Source organism: Sitophilus oryzae, unplaced genomic scaffold (assembly GCF_002938485.1).
Source record: "Sitophilus oryzae breed Bouriz unplaced genomic scaffold, Soryzae_2.0 scaffold_934_pilon_pilon, whole genome shotgun sequence".
Lineage (NCBI taxonomy): Eukaryota > Metazoa > Arthropoda > Insecta > Coleoptera > Curculionidae > Sitophilus > Sitophilus oryzae.
Window position 1 is genome coordinate 1 of NW_022147566.1, and position 22850 is coordinate 22850.

A 22850-nucleotide genomic window follows, 5' to 3' on the forward strand; every position below is an offset into this window, starting at 1 on the left:
ACCTTTTCAGCGCGGAGGTTGGCGTCTTTGGCTTGTTGCTCGTTGAAGGCAGCGCGGTCCAAAGCGTTGTCCTTCTCGAGCTTCATCGCCTGCATCTTCTTCTTGATGGCGTCCATGGCGGATGGTTTTTTGTGCGGTTACTCTGTAAAAATAAACGAAGCGTTAAATAAACAAAACATAATGCTGTAACATTTTAAGGATACTTTGGCAGCATTTAAAATAAGTAATAAAGTTCGTATAAATGTGTCCTAAAATGCTTAGTTTCGTAGATACAGGGTGTAGAAGTTTCATTTTTATTTCGTTTTTTTCCAAATAATTTCCTGAAGTAACATCAATATTTGAGTGAAAATTGGTGTCTGGAAGTTTTTTGACATGAGAAATTTGATTTTGATGTCAATATGACACCTACTTCTTGAGGGCGCCACCTACATATTTTTAACTGGTTTAAAGAGTAATAACTTCTCGTCCGCACCTGTATAAAACTACTGAGTAAAAGAATATACATTTACGACGTTTTTTACGTAGAAAAGGTCTCTTGGCAAAAAGGTAAAAATCGTTACGAGAAATGGTTCTCGAGATATTTGGAATCGAAATTATCAATACCTGTCATCATTGACATAAATTATGTTGACTAAATATCTATTAGACTGAAATCATAAATTTGAAATATTTTTGTGTCAAAAGTTCAATAGAAACTGTTTTATCGTCATTTTTTCGCAGAAAAATTTATGATTAATTTAAAAATATAAAAATTTGTCAAATTTATTTTTTCAGTCAAATTACTATCCTCATAGTGTTTATTTTTTGTCAATAATGACGTGTATTGAATTTTCCATTCTAAATATCTTGAGAAACGGTTGCCCGTAGCGATTTTTAGCAAAAGACATGTTTTACGTAAAAAGTAACGGAGATGTATATTTTTTCACTCAGTAGTTTTATACAGGTACGGACGAAAAGTTATTACTCTTCAAAACAGTTAAAACACATGGAGGTGGCGCCCCCTACAAATTAGAGTCATATTGACATCAAAATCAAATTTTTCATGTCAAAAAACTCCCAGACACCAATTTTTATCCAAATATTGACGTTATTTCAGAAATTATTTGGAAAAAATCAAAATAAAAATGCAACTTCTACACCCTGTATCTCCAAAACTGAGCATTTTAGGACATACAGTTATACGAACTTTTTTACTTATTTTTATCTGCAGAATATGCTGCCGAAGTTTCCGGAATACTGTTCGGACCACCCTGTGTGACCATACAGTGTGCGCAAGAAAATGAAAAAACAAAACGTTAGTTATCGGAAGTAATTACCCAAGTGCATCAAAATTACCGATAATTTTTCATGAAAGCATGTTGTTTAAAAACTGCATGAGTTTATATTCATATTTTGCCATAAGAGCCCGACTCCGAAGGAAAGAGAGAAGATAAAAATTATCAGGTTAATTTTGATGCATGAATGCAATTCGGTAGAATATTTCCTGAATAAAAAACATGAAAATACAAGTGAAAATACATAGATTTTGTAAAAAAAATTATTTCGACATATTAAAAAAAAAACTATTTAAAAATGAAGCAATAAAATGAAACAGAACTTATAATATTAGGAATTAAAAATTACATGAAGAATTGTAGTGGAAAATACAGTTATAAAAATTATTATGTTTAGATTCCGTTGCGGTAAGATGATGAATTTAAAGATGCTGAATTTTTGAGTAGTTTCTGTTATAAAGTCCATAAACTGTTTCCATTCCACAGGGTGTTTCAAACTTTCACCAAAATTTGTTTTCCCTCTATAATTGACAGATGGCAATTTTCACTATAAAATCAAATAATTTAACTACAAATTTCTTAAAAAAATCATCAAAATCTTCTCATTAGAACAAAATATATTAAACTTTAAAATACATCAAAATTTTAAGGTTTGGTTTGGTTTGGTCTGATATATAAAATCCTTAAGTGACTGACATACTGATTAATCACGATCCTGCTCAAACCACTCAACGTAAGAAGCTCAATTTTGGCATACAGGTTGATTCTAGGATGTAGAGGTTCGATAAGAAAGGATTTTTCGAAATTCCAGTTCCAAGAGGGTGAAAACACCTCTCAAATATTACAATATTTTTTATTTAAAAAACGGTCAAGTTTCCGAAAAAACGCTTAAACACGTATGTTTTATTTTGTTTTCTACATATTTTAAGATTTTTAAAAAGTATACAGGGTGTTTCTCTGAAAAATCTGGTCATTGATTAATCACGATGCTGCTTAAAAGCGCTTGACGTAAAAGCTGATTTTGGAAACTCAGATTGACTTTAGGGTGTAGAGGTTCGATAAGAATGGATTTTTCGATACTCGAATTCTAAGGGGTGAAACTATCCCTCAAATATTAAAATATTTTTTATTTAAAAACCGGTGAGTTTTTCGGAAAAACTCTTAAACACGTATCTTTTATTTTGTTGTTTTACATATTTTAAGATTTCTTATAAATTTATACAGGGTGTTTCATAAAATATGACCATTGAGTAATCACGATTCTGCTTAAACTGCTTGACGTTTAAAGCTGATTTTTGGCAAACGGATTGACTGTGGGGTGTAGAGGTTCGATAAGGAGGGGTTTCTCGAATCTCAAATTCCAAGAAGGTGAAAACGCCCCTCAAATATTACAATATTTGTTATTTAAAAAACGGTTAGTCTTTCGGGAAAACGCTTGGACAAGCATAATTTATTTGGTTTTTTTACATATTTTGAAATTTTTTAAAAATTCATACAGGGTGTTCCAAAAAGTTGGGAAATTTCTTAACCACGATTCTGCTTAAACTGATTGACGTAAAAAGCTTATTTTTAGGAAACGGATTTTTCGAAAGTCAAATTCCAACGAGATGAAACTACCCCTCAGATATTATCAAGTTATATAATAATGTCGCCATATTGTTTTTTCTCATGCTGACATAAATGTAAGAAAATTTTATTCAGTTTGTATGTTAACGGAAATTCTTGCTTTGCTTTATCATCACCATTACAAATGATTAATTCTACGCGAACGAAGTCGCTGGTACACGCTAGTTATTACATATATTTTTAATATTAGAAATGGTATAATAATGTTCCATCTAATGCTTATTTGATTAAGAAGTTTTATGATGAGGCTTCCTTTGAATGATAACCGATAAACAATTCTTATGGAAAATTACATTAAAATTTCTTAGTTCTCAAAGTCAAAGAACCCGTCTTTGACTTGATCATAATACTTTAAAATCATGTTTGACATCTCTATCAAATATAAATACAAATAATAAGAACCAAAACAGTTTAATGCCAATTAGCGAATGCAAACGAACAAGAACTATTTTCTAGTTACCCCAGATACTTCTCTCGTTACTAAAATATTCCGTTTCAATCTTGCTGTAATAAATAGCGAAATATTATTTCACATTTCGAGCATTTCCATTTCCTCTAAACGTCAGGTAATCTAGCGCTGATCTAGATTCGCGCAAATGATGATAGATGGTTAAATCTTTGATGAAAGACTTGTTCGCCAACACGCAACAGAGGTAATCTTTACGCGTTTGAGTTTGGCGTTATGCGTTATGGTTTGGAGATTATTGTGAACGCTCTTTTAGCAAATGGCACATGCACTGGTCTTTTGCTTCTTATGCATGGCTTATTTTGTATTTATTACTAAAGTATAACATTTAATTTAACATACCTAGTTTTTTTTAAATGGAATGTTCTAAGTAAGTTTTTTATTTTCTTTTTAGGTACTATATACAGGGTGGCGCCTCTCATACGACGCGGAGGCTCCAAGGAGAACGACGGTTGGTATTGAAATGAAATTTTGTGAGCATATGTAGGATAATTCCGAGCACTTTTTAAAAACATAGAGAGTTCTACAGGGCGTCCCCAAAAAAAGTTGCATATCAAAGTTGTATTTTTTGTAATGGAACATCCGTAATATAATCTAAGGAACATCCTATATATTAATATTGATTTTCGGACTTTGGGAGAAAAATAAAGGTGAGTATTATTAGAGAAGTATATGACCAAAATGTAAGGTTTTTGATATAATTTAACAGATTCTTAGATTAAAGAACAATTTTTAAATTACAATAAAAGCTACCTAAATTGGAATTTACCCGTTATTGCCTAATATGTAGTTAAAATAACTATTGTACTTTAAATCAAATTAAAACTTGACTCAAAAAGTTATACATGGAACACCCAGTATATTATTCCGATATTCAAAGAGGAATTCATGTCTCTTAAAAATACTATTGAGGTTGCCTACCCCTCAAACAAAGATTTTCCTAGATATTTTCATTTTTATGATTTAGTGTCGGTAGATATTTATTTATTATTTGATAAAATCTAGGTGGCTATGATGTCTGTCGTTACTTCAACATTCAACATAGCTGACTAATTAGTCCAACTTTAACAGCTAGTTATCCCATTTCGTCAGTTAAAATAAAAAAAATCTCAGAAATTTGCCGAAAATGCAAACTTATCCTACATCAGAGGGAATTGACATGATTTTATTAGTTGGTGAATGCAGTGCGCATTCACCAATTAATAGAATACTTAAAGGCTCCTCATTTTATCTAGTCCGAGTTTTTATGAAGATATGTTAAAAGATCTTTTGAAAAGAGAATCATTTTATGCAGTTAACAGGAAAGGAAACATTCTGAGCATGTTTACAAAACTAGACCAACTATTGTCGACAACATAATTGAAATATGTTTTAAACGTGTATCTTTTTATTACTATCGAGTACAACAAAAGGTGTATCACAGCCACTCTAGATTTGTTCAAATAATAAAGATCTACCGACGCAAAATCATAAAAATTAAAATATCTAGGAAATCTTTGTCTGAGTGGTAGACAAGCTTAATAACATTTTAAAGATATATAACTTCCCCACTGAACACCGAAATAATATACTGAGTGTTCCATTTAAAATAAAGGAGAAACTTGCTTTTAAAAGTGACCAATGTTTCATTTTAATTTTGTCTCACCCTGTATAACTTCTCGGGTCAAATTTTAATTTGGTTAAACGTAAATATCAGGTTATACAGGGTAAATTAAAAATTAGGTAGCTGTTATCGAAATTTAAGATTTACTATTTTCACAAAATGTTAAATAATATGTCAAAATCCTTACAGAGTTTAGGCATATGCTTCCTTAATAAAACTCAACTTTATTTTTTCCTAGAATACGAAAATCAAATAATATATAGGGTGTTCCATTACAAAAACACAACTTAATAAAATAAATTAAATTATTAACAAAATGAAAAAAAAAACTTAATAAACTAAAATTATTATATTTTTTTACTCTGTAAAACACACGAAAACGGGATACTTTATACAGTAGCATTATAACTTCACGAGGGTGAAGAAAAATTGGCTTTGTCTTGACACTTTTTGCTCAGAATATAATTGTTTATTTATAAAAATAACCAATATCAATATATCAACGTCTGTCGCTCGTCAATTGAACGATTACTTGTGTTAATTGAGTGAAAAAATCGGATTCAGTATTAAACCGCCTTGTCCGAGTAAAGGTTATCGACATATAAGGACTTGTTACGATCTTGCAGCGCCATATAAACCGATATTGAGTTCTTTAATTTTCTTTTTTATGCCGGCTCCATTTTATCCTCCAAGGTAATCTACAGTGCCGATTCTCCACCAAGTTCTTTAGGTCAAGATTAAGCGCTATATTATATTTTCGTTTTCGAATTGGATCTCGTAATGACGAACAAATAACTTTTGAACAAAAAATTGTAAAATTTCTTTTATTTACAACCACATAATGTAATACTGACATTACTGACTTTTAAAAAATTTGAAAGTGTCAAATTATTTACATTTCTTCCCTCTTCCATTGCCCTCACTCGGTTTTTCTTATTTCTCGCCTCATTTAATTAAGCAAAATATTCTTGTAATATCTTTGTTAAATACTTATCTAACATCAACAAAAATAAACAAGAAGATTAACAATGATAATTGAAGATTTTAATACATTTATTTCTTGAAGGTAAAAATGCTACTAGACTTCTTTGGTTTAAAACCTACATTCTGGCGTTTTAAAAAAGCGACGAGTTTGTGGCATTTTTTGATATGTCAGTCTTTTCCCTTAATTCTAGCATTGTCCGTATCATGCTGTACGTAGCCCAAAGAGTAGATGGCTTTTTCTGCCTTGCCATGTCGCTAAAATATGGCGTCAAGACTGTCTTCGAAGCAATATTCTTAGCATTTCTTTCGGCACACCATTTTTCGTATACTTTCAATGCTATTTCATATCGCCCCCTACTTTTCTCTGGGAGTAAACTGGCTTCTGCTCTTTTTGCAGTTTCTGTAAGTTCTGGTGGAGTACCAGTATTAAAGTAGTCTTCATTATCAGAACTTTCCGACAACATTCCAGCTTTCTATGTTATATAAATTCAAAAAAGCGAACGAGAAATTCAAAACTGTCCCTTAGTTGTTTGTTTCGCTGTTGAAGGTTTGCGCCATAACAACCACAGGTACCGGTAACTATAGATATGGAAATGCCAAAACAGAAAACGACAAATTTTCGCATATTTATTTTGTTTTTCAAAATAAAAAATAAATTACAACCTTATTAAGGTTAATTGGCAGTAAGCGTCATTAATAAGTAACTCGGAGAACAGTTTTCATTATGGTCTCGAGATTTAGTTAAATCTCTCGAACAGTAATTGAAAACAATTCCCTTCCGGTACAATATACTAACATTGTCTATCACTTTATTTTTAAAAAAAATATATTCCTTAAATAAGAGTACATTATATGGGGCGCTATTCTGTACAATCGTCGGTATCGGTAAGTTACCGACAGCTATCGGTACGTATTCATTATACCGATCTATCATACGTATCTATCATACGTATCGCAACCGATACCGATGATTGTCGATGCCGTGTACAGAATAGCACCCCTGGAAGATACTATTGGAAACAAGATGAGTTATCCCCTCTTGATCGATGCGTCGATACTACACACAAAGATAGAAAACATACGTTTATTGTAACTATATCAATTGTACTAGTGTACTTTACTATATTTTTATATCGTTGTATTAAACTATACTCTGTTTTTTTCTCAGGTAAAAGATTTCGACCTTTGAATAAGGAAGGAGCATAATGCTGTCCATGTATTCATGCATGGTGGGCGGAAAAAGCACTCTAGGTGGGGATTCTTGACAGTTTGATTTGAAATTTTGTGATTTTTAGTCTTTACTGAGCTTATTTTTATGTTATTTATTATTTATTCTACTACTGATAGTTGTATAAAGGTAGTAAATCTTGATGGAAATTGTAGAACTTAAATTAACAGTGACACTATCGCGATTTATCGAAAAGACTCTAAAATAGTTAGTTATTTAGTGTGCTGTAGATCTCGGTAAAAATTGAGTGAAATAATGGAAATTTTCGCTAGTAAGTGATTATATAATATACATACGTGTAGTGAACCGATCATTTATGAAATTAAATTAACTAAATTATATATTTTTCTTGCATTTTAGCTTTTATTTACTACTTGTCAAAGATCAGATGTCAAAGAAATTTGATACGTTAATTTGATTTACCTGCTTCAGTAGCGTATCGGATGTTTGTGTTAACAAATACTTATTATAACTTATCTATTTTTATTAGAATTATATATTTTTATAACAATTTTAATAACTACCAACATTTATTCAAAACGTAAAAATAAAAATAACAAATGCATTTTGGAGTCTACCCTACTGCCCAATTACATCATAGTTTTACATTTTTAAAAAATTAGAACGGCACTGATAAACCGAAAATTAAGTCGGCCATATTAGAGGCCCATCGCGGTGTACCTAGATTTTGATATGTCTCCTTCCTTAGTCTTATTATTCAAAGATTTCGACAGTCGATGACAGAAAAAAAAGCAGATGACTTCCATACTTTTTTCCATACAAATCAATTACCAATTATACCAATTTATTTCACTAAAAAAAGTTTCTAATATTATTTAAGTTGACTATGGATGGGTTTATAAATAAAAACTTCATGCGTTGTCACTTCTGTTGTTTTTAACCAGTTTTATTCATAGTTTTATTGGTTTATTTCACAAATGACAGATCATATTTCAATATTATTGGTTTGACGGCACATTGAACGACAAACGGACGTCAATGCGTATGAATTCGACTTTTAAGATTTTTGAGAGTTGTCAAACTCTTGCCAAATTATAGGTTATAATTTGTGTCAAATTATAAATTATGTCAAATAGAACAATAAATATTTTGCATTTGGCGTTTTGGACTGTGTTATTATGTGTGTTTCGTGTTTTAAAATTATGGAGAAAAACATGCAGGGAAAATTAAGTGTTGACCCAGACCATAGTTAAAATTCGGTGCCCAGAGACCACCAGAGACACAGTTTGACCAGAGAGTTGTATTGTGGTTGTATTAGCCACAAATAAAAGTTGTATACCATCTCGTATACGTACCAAATACTGGAGTATCTGTAAAATATCATCACACGATAGGTAAATAATACATTTTACCGCAGAAAAATAAGATTAAAGTTAATTAACCAGGATTAGATTTTATTTCAGTTTTATACAGTTTTTTCATAATATTTTGAAGCAATCACGTAAATACTAAAATTTAAATATATTAATATGATATTAATTATGCGTTCCAATTGTACCAAATTATTTGTTTGCAAAATAAAATAAACTGCTTTTGAAATTAAAAACACAGACAGACATTATCTATCACTGTCCAGATGGAATGTTGACAGACTAGTCATCATTATCATTCAGTTTATTTAACCATTTCCTTTTTATTAGTAGCCTTTATTCCCTCACATATTTAGATACCAATTTCCAATTTTTTTTCCGAATTTAAACTAGGCACAATTAAAGACATTTCTTCTGTGCAAGATTCGTACTAAAACATCTATTGTTAATCCTTGGTTACTTAAAGGAGCTACATGTGTCTACATGTGTACTGAATATAAATAAATAAATCAGTAACTTATATGTATATAAATACGGAATATTCAGTAGTTCTACTGTGTTGTTAACTACCTGTCATTTAGGTAGTAATTGTCGATGATAAACGGGACCTTATATCGTTTATAGATATGTCAAAGATTAAATTGACCTAACTGTTAAAAAGTGTTCTGGCTTTAGTTGATTTATAAATTTAATAATAATATTAATAAGAATATGAGTTTATTTAGTGCATTCGATAATTACAAATAGCGTAACAAATTACAAATATTCATCACCATCATCATTTTTGAGCTTATTCAACTATTTTCAATTATTAATTTTGTAATTAATTAGAGTAAAATACTTAACGGTAATAAAAATATACATATTTGAAACATATTTTAATTATTACAGAATTAAAACTAGATATAAACCTATAATTACTTGAAAATAAATGCTCAAAATGTTTCCTTCCCTGTTAACTGCATAAATGATTGTCTTTTCAAAGATCTTGAACATATCTCCATAAAAACTCGGACTAGATAAACTAGGAGCATTTAAGTATTCTATTTCTTCTTTGATATGGAGTGTTTGCATTTTCAGCAAATTTTTGAGAATCTTTTTTGTTTTAACTGACTCAAAATGACAACTAGTTGTTAAAGTTGGACTAATTAGACAGCTATGTTATAAAGTAACGTCAGACATATCACAACTACCTAGATTTTATCAACAATAAAGATCTACTGACTAAATCACAACAATGAAATAATCTAAAAAATCTTGTTTTGGGGTAGGCAACTTAATAATATTTTGAAGAAACATGAATTTCCCATTGAATATCGTGGCATAATATACTGGGTGTTCCATGTAAAAGAAAGGTGGTAACTTGCTTTTTAAACGCTACCAATGTTCTAGATTAATTTTTGACTCACCTGCATAAATTTGGGCCAAGTTTTAATTTGATTTAAAAGTACAATAGTTATTTTAACTACATATTAGGTTATACTGCAAATTACAATAATTTAGGTAGTTTTTATTGTAATTTAAAATTGTTCTTTATTTTTAGAAATGTTAAATATGTCTAAAAACCTTACATTTAGTCACATACTTCTGTAATAAAACTCATATTCATTTTTCTCTCAGAATCCGAAAATCAATTAATATATATAGGGTGATCCGTTTAAATCAACTTTTTGGGGACACCCTATAGAATTCTCTATATTTTTTAAAAAGTGCTCTGAATTAACCTACATGTGCTCACAGAATTTCATTTCAATCCAAACTGTCGTTCTCTTTGGAGTCTCCGCGTCGTATAAAAGGCGCCACCCTGTAGCATATATTTTTTTGACCGTAACCCCAAATAACACTGTTAAGTTTTTTTTATTTTTATTATAGACACACACAAAGGGGGATATTTTAATTTTCTATGCCATGTTAAGTCTACAACACGAAATATAAACACGTAGGAATTCCTTGTATGCTTTAAACCATAAACATATGTGTCTTTTATTATAAACAGAATATTAAAAGAGAAATATATCCAATGCACTTTTTGTTACGGAAAATGGTCATGACCGAAATCAAAATAGAAAATGTATATTAGTATTAAAGTAGTAATTAATTATCATGAAGATATTTTTCAACCGTTTTCACTTATACTTTTTATATTAGCTAGGTATACTTTTAGTATTAAAATGTCAACATGCATATATTTTGAAATAGATACATGAGAATCGATAATTTTCGTAATATACAGGGTAGTCCTAATATACGGTGGATATAGAACTGTACATTACATCTATTTTGAATCAAAATAAGTCAATCGCCCATTATTTACCTTTATATTAAAGTGCTTCGTTTGTCCGCTAGAGGGCATCAAACTTTAAAAAATAAACACATTTTTTCAGATATTTTACGAACTATTATTTCGATTTGAATGTGATTTTGGGTTGTATGTATATACAGGTTTTCTAAAAAACAAAATTGAAACCAATTTTGAACACAATAAATAATATTAAATAAACAAACTAGAAAAACGTCATTTTACCACATCACAAGCAAATGTACCACATGCAGCCAAGAGTCATAATTCAGGATTTCTCTGGGGTTGCCCAGCAGTACCTGGGGAGGGGGGCACACCATGGTCCCCCCTGTATTTGGGGCTTTCAATGCATACCACTCGGAAAAAATAGAACAATTAGATTGTTAAAATTATTAAGCTATTGTACTCATTAGCAATTGCAAACTAATCCAATTTTTCAAAAGAAAAACCCTTCGTTGTTGTTCTAATCAACAAAGGCTTGTTTATAATTCTTAAAAACACACATGTCGCCCTAATTTTAAATCAAATTAAATTTAAAATAAATATAAAAGATTGTGTGTTTTGGAAAAGTCCCCCTACCCCCTCGTCAGGAAGTTTTACATATTCATATTTCCGCCAACCAAATTATTAGCGAATGCTAGATTTTTATGTAAAAAATATCTGTTTAAAAAAAAAAAAAAAAAAAAAAAAAAAAAAAAAATTTTTTTTCACAAAAAGTATGCAGAGCGACGTTTTTTACAAGAGACAAAAATATAGTAAAATACTGAAGGACCATTTAAAAATAAAAAAAAAAAAAAAAAAAAATTTGGAAAAAAAATAATATACAAATACATATCTTATTATGACAAGAAATTAATATTTACTCCATATTAATATAATAAAAAAAAAACATTTTTTCACAAAAGTATGCAGAGTGGCGTTTTTTTCAAGAGACAAAATGTGGTAAATAATTGAAGGACCATTTTACTAAAAAAAACTTTTTTTTTTTTTTTTTTGTTTTTAAAAATTTATTAGAATTTATTCCTTTTATCTCTATTGTCTTTTGTGAACGTCAAAAATTATGGACTAACCCATACAGGGTTGTTCACCACATACGACACGGAGTATTGTAGTTAAACGATTAGATTTTTACAAATTGTAAGTTTTGGGTTCGTTGAAGGTCTATTTGAGCTACAATTTAAAAATATTTTTGAAGATACAGAGTGTCCCAAATAAGTAAAATATTATAGTTGTATTTTTTTAAATGGAACAATCTTTATATATTATTCTATTTTTGATCTCTACCATTAAAATAAAGGTAAATTTGATTAAGGTTTATCTCACTTAAACATTACCGTTTTGAAATATTTTCAATTTTATGAAATTGCAGTAAAAATTTTAAGGCTTTATCTCCCAGAGTATCAAAGTTTTAATATTAAATATTTACTGAAGATTATTTATTGATAAGATATTGTGTTGCACACAAAATTTTACTACCTTATACAGAAATGTCCAAAATTTATATTAAATAATACGAAGCTTTAAACGGCAATAACTTGTTTAATTTAAATGAAACACCCTATATATTTTACGAATCAGATGGCACAATGTAATTGTTCATCAAATTGTATTATACCATTATTTACCCATCTCTTCAAGTTTTCGTAGAAAATGCATTTTCTTATAATTTAGACCTCATTTATCACTATACCCATGGAATAATAATATTTCAGATTTTTTTTTATAGCACCATAGTATGTAGAAAATGTACAGGTGGAAAATATTGCAAGCCCTTTGGCATAAAAAACTATATAAATCGTTGTAAAAGAGTATACTAGTATACAAATTAAATATACCACCATTATTTCCTACCAAAAACACTAAAACTTAAATTGCCTTTAATTAATAAATTATTCTAAATAAATGATTTGGTCTAGAAATCAATATAATAATAAGTTATGAAAAAATGAATGTGTCTGTTTTTATAAATAAGCATTCGTCAATAAATGAAATAAAATTTATAAGATGTTACTTACCGTCAATGTCTAATACACACACAAATTCAGTTTTTTAGTATTTGGAGCAATTATTACTACAACGTAAACAGTCAATTAATGTAGTTTAAATACTGGGATCATATTAATTGGTCCTTGTAACAAAAAAATATTTAAACAGTTTAATTTTTTTTAATTAAATAAGCAACTATATCGACAATATTAGTATCTGTACCCTTTGAAAATTTGTTACATCTTTAAAAATAAGCTAAAACAAAAAATATTCCTCGGGTATAGTGATAAATGAAGTCTAAATTATAAGAAAAATGCATTTTCTACGAAAACTTGAGGAGATGGCAAAAATGAACAATACAATTTGATAGACAATTACATTGTGCATCTGATTCACGTAAAATATATAGATGTTCCATTTAAATTAAACAGTTACGCAGCTTAAAGCTAGTAATTATTTAATATAAATTTTGGACACTCTATAAGGTAGTAAAATTTTTTATTATTGAAACACAATATCTGATCAATAAATAATTCAGTAAATATTTAGTATTAAAACTTTGACAATCTTTGGAGAAATGAAGCCTTAACATTTTTACTGCAATTTTATAAAATTGAAAATATTTCTAAAACGGTAAGGTTTAAGTGTGATAAACCTTAATCAAATTTATTTATTTTAATCAGAATCTAAAAATAGAATAATATACAGGGAGTTCCATTTAGTAACATAACTATAATATTTTTACACATTTGGGACACTTGTATCTTGTAAAAATATTTTTAAATTGTAGCTCTAATAGTCCTCAACGAACCCAAAACGTACAATTTGTAAAAATCTAATCGTTAGTTACAATACTCCGTGTCGTATGTGGTGAACAACCCTGTATAATTCAAATCGGAATATTGGTTCTTAAAATATCTTAAAAAAGTGTTTATTTCTTTAAAGTTTGATGCCTCTAACGGACAAACGATGTACTTTTGTTTACAGTATGTCCTCGGATTGTCTTTACAAGAGAATATTATTTTTATTATTGACATTTTGAGAAAAATGCATTCTTCATAAAAATTGCTTGTTCTAAAATGGTTTAATCCTGTTTATATTTTTCCAAGTCTCCATAACGTTTAAGCAGGGACTTAACGTTTAAGCAGGGACATTTAAGTCCATATGGGCAAGTTCGTGCGGCGCATGACGGGGCCAAAGCCCTAAAGGCGCCTCGCGCCTGCGGTCACTTGACTTTAAAAAATAAATAAAACCATTTTTGGAACTTATCAACAAATTAACATAAAATTTAAGTAGTACTTTTATCTATGAACGCCAGTGGTGAAAATATATTATCCACCAATGTAGAGCGGCGCGGCTGGTCATTGAAAATTTGGCTTAATATTAATATTGAGAAAGAAGTCAATTTTATTTTCGCACGACGGCGCCGAAAATACTTGGCGCGTCCCTGCGTTTAAGAGAAAATTTTAAAAAAACATGAAAATATGTTTGATTTTTCTAAGAATCCTAAGGCATTTCTATGAAGAAGAAATGAAGTCCTAAGAATCAAAAGGCATTTCTATGTTAATATCATTCCGATTTTATTCTTTGATATATTTTGGATAGATTGTTATTGATAGAATTTTAATTAACGTCATTTTTTTGCTGTTTTAAAATGTTAAAGAAGCACAAACTTTATTTAGTTTAATGCTACGGAAAGGGTGATAATAGTTATAGGAAAATGTGATGGTTTTAGGAAAAAATTCAACCATATTTTCATGTTTTTTTGAAATTTTCTCTAAAACGATATGTAGATTTGGAATAGTATAAACGGGATTAGCCATTTTAGAACTACCAAAAATTTTTATACTGGGATACCCTGTATTACAGTTTAATTATAATCAAAGAATATACCAAGATTATAATGTATTAGGCTGTTTTTAAGAGACATATTTGCAAAAACCTTTCTTTGTCTTGAAAGTGTGAAAAAATATACTTTATAAAAAATAATAAATTTGTTTTGCATTGCTTCAAAAGATGAGTAACTTCTTTACAACACAATAAATATTTTGTACTGTTATATTGCACAACGATTTCATTGTAAAGCTTTGTGTACAGTCTGGCATATGTGTCATTCCTCTAGAAAGTCATTTCAAAAGCATGTCTCGTTCAAATTTATCAAGTGAAAAATTTAAATTCGCGAATAATCGGTCATATTTGGTATGTGCGATTACGCATCTTCAATACATTTTATTCGTTGACGTCATATAAATAAACAAATTAAATGCACATCTTTGGTACTATATTGAGGATACTAAGTAACTTGATGGGAAATGGGGATAGTCAGATATAATGGGTATGTCAAAATAAGATATATTTTTTATACCAACATAGGTCCGATTCTGCTTTATTTCGTAGCTAGAGGGTGTGAAAGTATTAATTTTTTTTTTCGATTTATTATATTTTTCTTCCAAGTGATTTTAGCAATTCGATTTAAATTTTCAGAGTAAAAGTTATTATAAGTGCGACATATTTTAGTGCTTCTTTCTTTTTTTAGTAAAATTGTGTAAACCATTAAATGTTGGTTAAACATTAAAAAGTTGTCTCGGTCCTGGTTGTTATTATTTTTTAAAAGTTTATGTTAAAACTTTTAAAAAATAGGTCTTTCGTAATTATCTTAAATACTATTATTTTTTGGTGAATTTGCTGTAGGTAGCACTGTTATGCCAGTGTTATAAATTTTAACAAAATGTAATAATAAATTAGATTAAATAAATAATTTATTAATTTTATTTTTATTTTATAAATTGTGATTAATACAATTATATTTATCTCACATCGAGGAGATCGAAATGGACAAAATATCAAGATACAACTTTTAATCGGCATTAAATGGCCTACACAGTTTTGTAATAAGAGGAAAATCCATTGGCGCACATGTTTTTTTTTAGAAAAATATTCCAATGATAACCCATATTATGCACGTCCCTGGTAAAAAGTGGTCGAGTCTTTTTTAGCATTAAAATATGTCGCACTTATAGTAAATATATTATAGTATTCAAAATTTGATTCGAAATCACAAGGAAGAAAATCATAATAAATCGAAAAAAAAATGAAGACTAACCCACTGTAGCTACGAAACACAGCAGAATCGGTCCTATGTAGATATGAAAAATAAATCTTATTTATACACGAGGAATCTCCTCACTAGAGATGGCACATGTTTTTTGGAACACCCTGTATAAGAGAGTGTCCATTTATTACGTGAGGGTACCAAGGGGGAGGGGGGAGGTTGTCAAGTTGAATCTATCCAAAAATCCTTATGGGTTTTCGCACTGCACTGCAAGAAAAATCTACAAAATAAAATAGTTATTTTTTGTAAACATTTCTGCGTTAAACCTAAACGGACGCTGCTTGTCAGAAGTTGTGTTTACAGTAATAAAAATTTGCCTAACAAAGAAAAAAATGCTTAACGTTTCGGAAAGTTTTCTCTTTCCGTCGTCGGAAGCAAAAAAATATAAAGAAACAAGAAAAAAAAACTATTTAAAATATTTAAATTGAACTATTCGAGAACACTTTACTTTTTAAAACAGATACGTCTACAAGAAATCGTTGACGTTCTGTTAAAAAGACATTATATTAAGTTAAACTTCAAAATTAACAATTACTACCTGATAATTACTTAATAAGGTAAAACCAAAAAGCCCAAACTTTCTGTATGATTATTTTTAAATTTCACGTATGTTATGTTTATTTATGTAATCTTCTTTAAAATCAAAGAAGCATTGCCATACATTACTAACATCTACAGATGCATGAGCAATACATTTATTTTTATTAGATTGAATTAAAAAAGCCTCTTTTATTTTTCTTTTAGAGGCTATCGCTTCTTTCATTATAATTTTGGCGTTATTAAAATTTATTCTGTGTCCCAAGAATGCTGACAAATCTTAGATTTGTGAAAATCTCCCTTTCTTAAATAATCTTTATGTTCTTTAATTCTGACATTTAAGGGTCTAGATATTTCACCAATGTAAAATTTATCGCATTCACAGGGTATTTGGTATATTACATTTTTTGTTTGTTGTTCTGTATTGATTGGTTTAGTATGTGATAAAATGGATCTAAGTGTATTTTGTGTTTTGAAAGATGTTCGTATGTTATATTGTTTTCCTATCCTTCTTATTTTTCCGAAACGCCTCGTGTGTATGGAATTGTAAGTTGTATATATATTGTGTATTGTTATCATTGTGTCTATGATTTGGGGCTTGTATTTCGTTTAATGTTTTGTCAATAAAATATGGTGGATAGTCGTTTTTGATTAATGTATTTTTTATGTGGTTTATATCTCTATTTAATGAAATGTTGTCTGTACATATTATTTTTGTCCTATCATATAAACCTTTTATCACACATTTTTTTACACTTATACTGTGATTAGATGTGAAATTTAAGTATCTATCTGTGTTTGTGGGTTTTCTGTAAACATCTAAAATTAGTTTATTTTGAAACTTTGACACTAAAACATCAAGAAATGGCAAACGATTACCTCTCTCTACTTTTAATATAAATTTTATGGTAGATTCGCGAGAATTTATATAATCCAAGAAAATGTCTATTTCAGAAAGGTTATGTTGCCATATTGCAAAAATATCATCAACATAACGCAGCCATATTACAGGCTTTTTTGAAAAACTATTTATTGTATTATTTTCAAAATCTTCCATAAAAATATTACTTAAAAAAGGAGAGAGAGGTGATCCCATTGCCATACCGAAATCTTGTTGAAAAAATTAATTATTTAATTGGAAATAAGTAGTTTTAACACAAAGTGTCAACAATTCCAAAATACTATCTATGTTTAATTTTGTTCTATCTATTAAATGTGTATCTTGTTCTAATCTATCCCTAACTATTTTATTGTTTTATCTACCGGCACGTTAGTGAAAAGACTAACAACGTCAAAACTAACCATTAAACTGTTACTGTTGTTTTGTTTCATTTATCTAAAGAAGAGAACATTCGATCAAAGTGTACTACCAGTCATGACCTATGCATGCGAAACTTGGACACTTAACACAGATATTATAAGGAAACTGCATCTGTACTGCATATGTATCTTTAAAATTATAATTTTGAGTGAATGTCATATAAATTAATCAATAAAAAATACATTAATAAAAAGCGACTATCCACAATATTTTATTGACAAAACATTAAACGAAATACAAACCCCAAATAATAGACACAATGATAACAATACACAATATATACAACTTACAACTCCATACATACGAGGCGTTTCGGAAAAAAATAAGGATAGGAAAACAATATAACATACGAACATCTTTCAAAACACAAAATACACTTAGATCCATTTTATCACATACTAAACCAATGAATACAGAACAACAAACAAAAAATGTAATATACCAAATACCTTGTGAATGCGATAAATTTTACATTGGTGAAACATCTAGACCCTTAAATGTTAGAATTAAAGAACATAAAGATTATTTAAGAAAGGGAGATTGTCACAAATCTAAGATTTGTCAGCATTCATGGGACACAGGGCACAGAATAAATTTTAATAACGCCAAAATTATAATGAAAGAAGCGATAGTCTCTAAAAGAAAAATAAAAGAGGCTTTTTTAATTCAATCTAATAAAAATAATTGTATTGCTCATGCATCTGTAGATGTTAGTAATGTATGGCAATCGCTTCTTTGATTTTAAAGAACATAACATAAGTAAAAAATTAAAAATAATCATACAGAAAGTTTGGAGCTTTTTGGTTTTACCTTATTAAGTAATTGTTATCAGATAGTAATTGTTAATTTTGAAGTTTAACTTGATATAATGTCATTTTAACAGAACGTCAACGGTTTTTGTAGACGTATCTGTTTTAAAAAACTAAAATGTTCTCGAATAGTTGAATTTAAATATTTTAAACAGTTTTTTTTCTTTATTCTTTGTATTTTTTTGCTTCCGACGACGGAAAGAGATAAACTTTCCGAAACGTTAAGCGTTTTTTTGTTCGTTAGGCAAATTTGTATATCTGTAAACCTATCTGTTGACAAGTAGTTTCCGTTTGGACTAATGCACAAGTGTTTACAAAAAATAACTATTTTATTTTGTAGATTTTCTTGCAGTGGCGAAATAGCCATATAGGGTTTTTTGGAGAAAATTAATCAGTTACGGCACATTCAAAAATCTCATAAGCGATCTAATTACCAACACGATGGAGTTAATTTCGAAAGTATTGCGAGCTTTTTGTTGTCGCCATTTAGTGTATTTATAGGATGCTAAATATAAAAACGAAGTATTAATAGATACACGTTTATACTGGCTCTTTTAAGCCTCGTATCAGATTTCTTTCCAAACAACATTATGACATTTGAAAATGAAGAATTTTTTCTGAAAAATGACATAATTTAACAGTTTACAAAAAAACAAATTTTTCAGATGCTAATTTATTTTCAAAACATAGTTTTCAATTTTTTCCTTTTTAATATTATTTTTGACAAGTTTATGTTTAATTTTTGATATTTTATTAACAACTATTTACGCGACAGTATAGAAAATTAAATTGTATTAGGAAAATATTCTTGTGGGACATAATTTTTCTTTTGCGTAATATGACTTTTTGAGAAACTTCGAAAAATGAAATAAAAAAAATATATTCTTTGACCCTCTACATTATACAAGGTATACTCACCCGCACGAAAAACGATATTTGTAGCACCTTAAAATTTTCATGTATTTTAAAGTTTTATATATTTGGTTCTAGTGGACCGATTTTAATGATTTTTTAAGCAATTTATACCTATATTATTTGACTTTAGTGTCTTTTTTCGAAATTAAAAACGAAAGTCGTCATCTGTCAATTATACAAGTGAAAACAAAATGTTGATATTTTGGTGTAAGTTTGAAATATCATGTGGAGTGCGTTAATACAGCAACGAATTTAGAAATCATTTTATCATCTAGGGTATCTTTTCTCGATAGTTTTTTTGGTTCATCTCGATAGCTTTGTTTTTTTGGAGATATTCCCTTTATGAATAAGACACTAACATTTTTCGTATTTTTTTACATTAAAACCATACCTTTGATTTTGGTCTTAATTAACAGACCTATAAAATAGAATTTATGATTTATGTAATGCTACTGTCTTTAAAAAATTATATTATTATTGTCTGTTAAGCAGTTACTTTAGCAGAGATGGTTTTAAGTCCAAAAGTTGATCTCTACCATGATCAAATAAAGCAGCAATAGCCGATAGTTCAGGACTTAAAATCATCTGTACTAGGGTAAACGCCAATAAACAATAATAATATGACTTTTCAATGACAGTGATATTACATAAACAATAAACACTATTTTATAAGCGTGTTGATGAGAACTCAAAAGCAAAAGCATGCTTTGAATGCTAAAATCGTTACTGTCTTATTCAAAAGCGAATATCTCCAATAAAAATAAAGCTATTGAGATGAATCAAAAAACAAACTATAATATAGTTTTTAAATGCTTTGCTTTGTTAATATACAAAATCAATAATCCACAGGGTGTTTCAAACTTTCACCAAAATATCAACATTTTGTTTTCCCTCGTATAATTGACATATGGGAGCTTTCATTTTTATTTTAGAAAGAGGTACTAAAAAGTCAAATAATCTAGCTACAAATTGCTTAAAAAATTATCAAAATCGGCCCACTCGAACACAATATATTAAACTTTAAAATACATGAAAATTTTAAGGTGCTCGCGTTTTTCGTGCCGGTCGGTGAGTGTATAACGTCCAATATGAACGCATGTACAATTAATTCTGTACAATTTTTTTTTGTATTTTTTTATATTTTATCACCTAGCTTCACTTTTTGCATATTTGGACAAAAATTTTCTAATTTACCGCCATGACATATGCTGCATGTCAAATGTCAAAATTATTTTTTTGTTATTGGACATGCTGAAGTAATCCTGCATTATTTTTTTCAAATTGAATACTATTTTTCCCCATTTGTTGCGAATTTATGGTACACTCCGTATATTAATTTCGATGCAAAAGTATTTCTTGAGAACATTTTATAGACCAGGAGCCCACATACGATTTAAAAAAATTGTGATATTGTTTTTACTTTTGCAACTACTACTACCGTATGATCGAAAAAAAAAACAGCGTCAGCGATGGCTATGAAATGAAGATCGTTGTCATTTTATATGTAAATTTATATGGGAAATGTCATCGATCGTCATTTCCCAGCCAACTAGACGCCGTTTTTCTTCGATCATACGGTATAATCGGTTGACTTGAAATGGTATGCAAACCCCTAGCCTTTGTTCCTTTTGTAAACTTTATTTAAATGAATGTTTCAGTAAGTACTGTACGATGAAAAAAAACACTGCGTTTAGTTGGCTTGGAAATTAACATCGACGATATTTCCCATTTAATTTTACATATACAATGACAGCGATCATCATGTCATAGTCATCCCTGATGCCGGATTTTTCGATTATGTATATTAAAATTAAGTGTTGATTAATTTATATTAATTTTAATTAAAAAAATATTTTTAATAAGTAATACGCTTGCGGGATATTTTTGGATGTTTTTAGATGATATTTCAAATCTGAAATTATTTAATGATAGTTTGTGTGAAAGATAATGTGTTTAGGATATATTATAGCTAGATTTAGACAATATAATAATAAAAACCTCTTTAAAACTTGAAGTATTTTGGTTACTTAACAGTTTGTACAGGGTTTAACATAAAATAGTTTTTCTTGTTTTAAACTTTTAAATAACAGCTTTACTTCGTAACTTAATGTTCTTATTAAAACTTACAAATAGATTCAACATTTCTTAAGAATTATCTCTCTTTTACTTAGAGGAAGGACAAATAAAAAGAAAATTTATCCGTCTTATGGCAAAAACTGAACTTGTTAGAAATAAAATTATAGATTTTGGTGGATAATTTCCTAGAAAAATAGAAGATTTCTGTAGAAACTTTCTTGACTTACCTCGAAACAAGATAAATAAGATCGACACCGGATCACGCACGCGGTTTCAAAGCGACTAAGGTTGGCTCCAAGCACAAGGTGCTATCAGCTTACGTCGCTCTCCATACCGGGGTACGGTACCCCCACCGAGTACTGCGGGAGACGCCTCGGTGAAAAAGGAGACGGCGCTCGGCGCTGCTCAAAATGTGCGTCGCGACGTCCCTTGCACGAAAGCGAATAAGATCATGGATCTAAATCTCGAAATCGATATTTAAAAAATATGAAAAATATAATATGTAAAACAGGAGAACAGAGCAAAGCAATGGGTTTAAACATTAATATAAAAAAAACACAAAATTTATGATAATATCTGAAATATATGAGTATTGTTATTTTCATGATATAGAAGAAATAAGGATAAAAAAAGGCCTGCGTTGCCCTCTACATGTGTAAAAAATGATAAGAAAAAAGTGAGGACTCCAACCGAGTATGGCTAAGTGGATATACACTGCCATAATGCGACCAATCCTCACATATGGATCCCTAATATGGTGGCCAGCTTTGGAGAAGACAACCAATAATTCCAAGCTCGGAAAGGTACAGAGGAGTGTGAGCCTTACAGGTTACAGGAGTTAAGATCGACGCCCACAGATGCTCTAAATGTGCTCCTCCACCTCCTCCCATTAGATCTTCTTATTAAAGACCTAGCCTCTAGTAGTGCAATCAGGCTCAGAGAAACTGGTTGCTGGACGGGGATACTCTACGGTCACAGCAGTTTTCTTGGAAGATTACCGAAGGATATTATTGCTGGATTATCTGACACCTAGGTTGGAACTTGGCAAGAACTTTCTAGTCAGAATTTCAACCAGAAAGAAGTGGGAGACTTACAAACTACTGAAGGAATTTGATATTGCGCTATTTACTGACGGGTCCAAGATGGATTCAGGGGTAGGTTCAAAGGTGTTCTTGAAGGGTCTTGACATCGCAAGATCTTAGCGGCTTCCAGATAGATCAAGTGTTTTCTAGGCATAGAGATACTTGCCATTTGGAAGGCCTGCGAATGGTTGAGCGAGGAGA

General features: G+C 29.6%; 1 long non-coding RNA gene across 1 annotated transcript; it reads right to left on the minus strand.

The window, feature by feature from the left end:
- Positions 1-96: 96 nt before the first annotated feature.
- On the minus strand, positions 97-21876 carry LOC115890853. Its single transcript, XR_004051711.1, has 2 exons — positions 21795-21876; positions 97-142 (listed from the first exon to the last, which is right to left on the minus strand). It is a non-coding gene; the product is annotated as an uncharacterized LOC115890853 (long non-coding RNA).
- Positions 21877-22850: the final 974 nt, after the last annotated feature.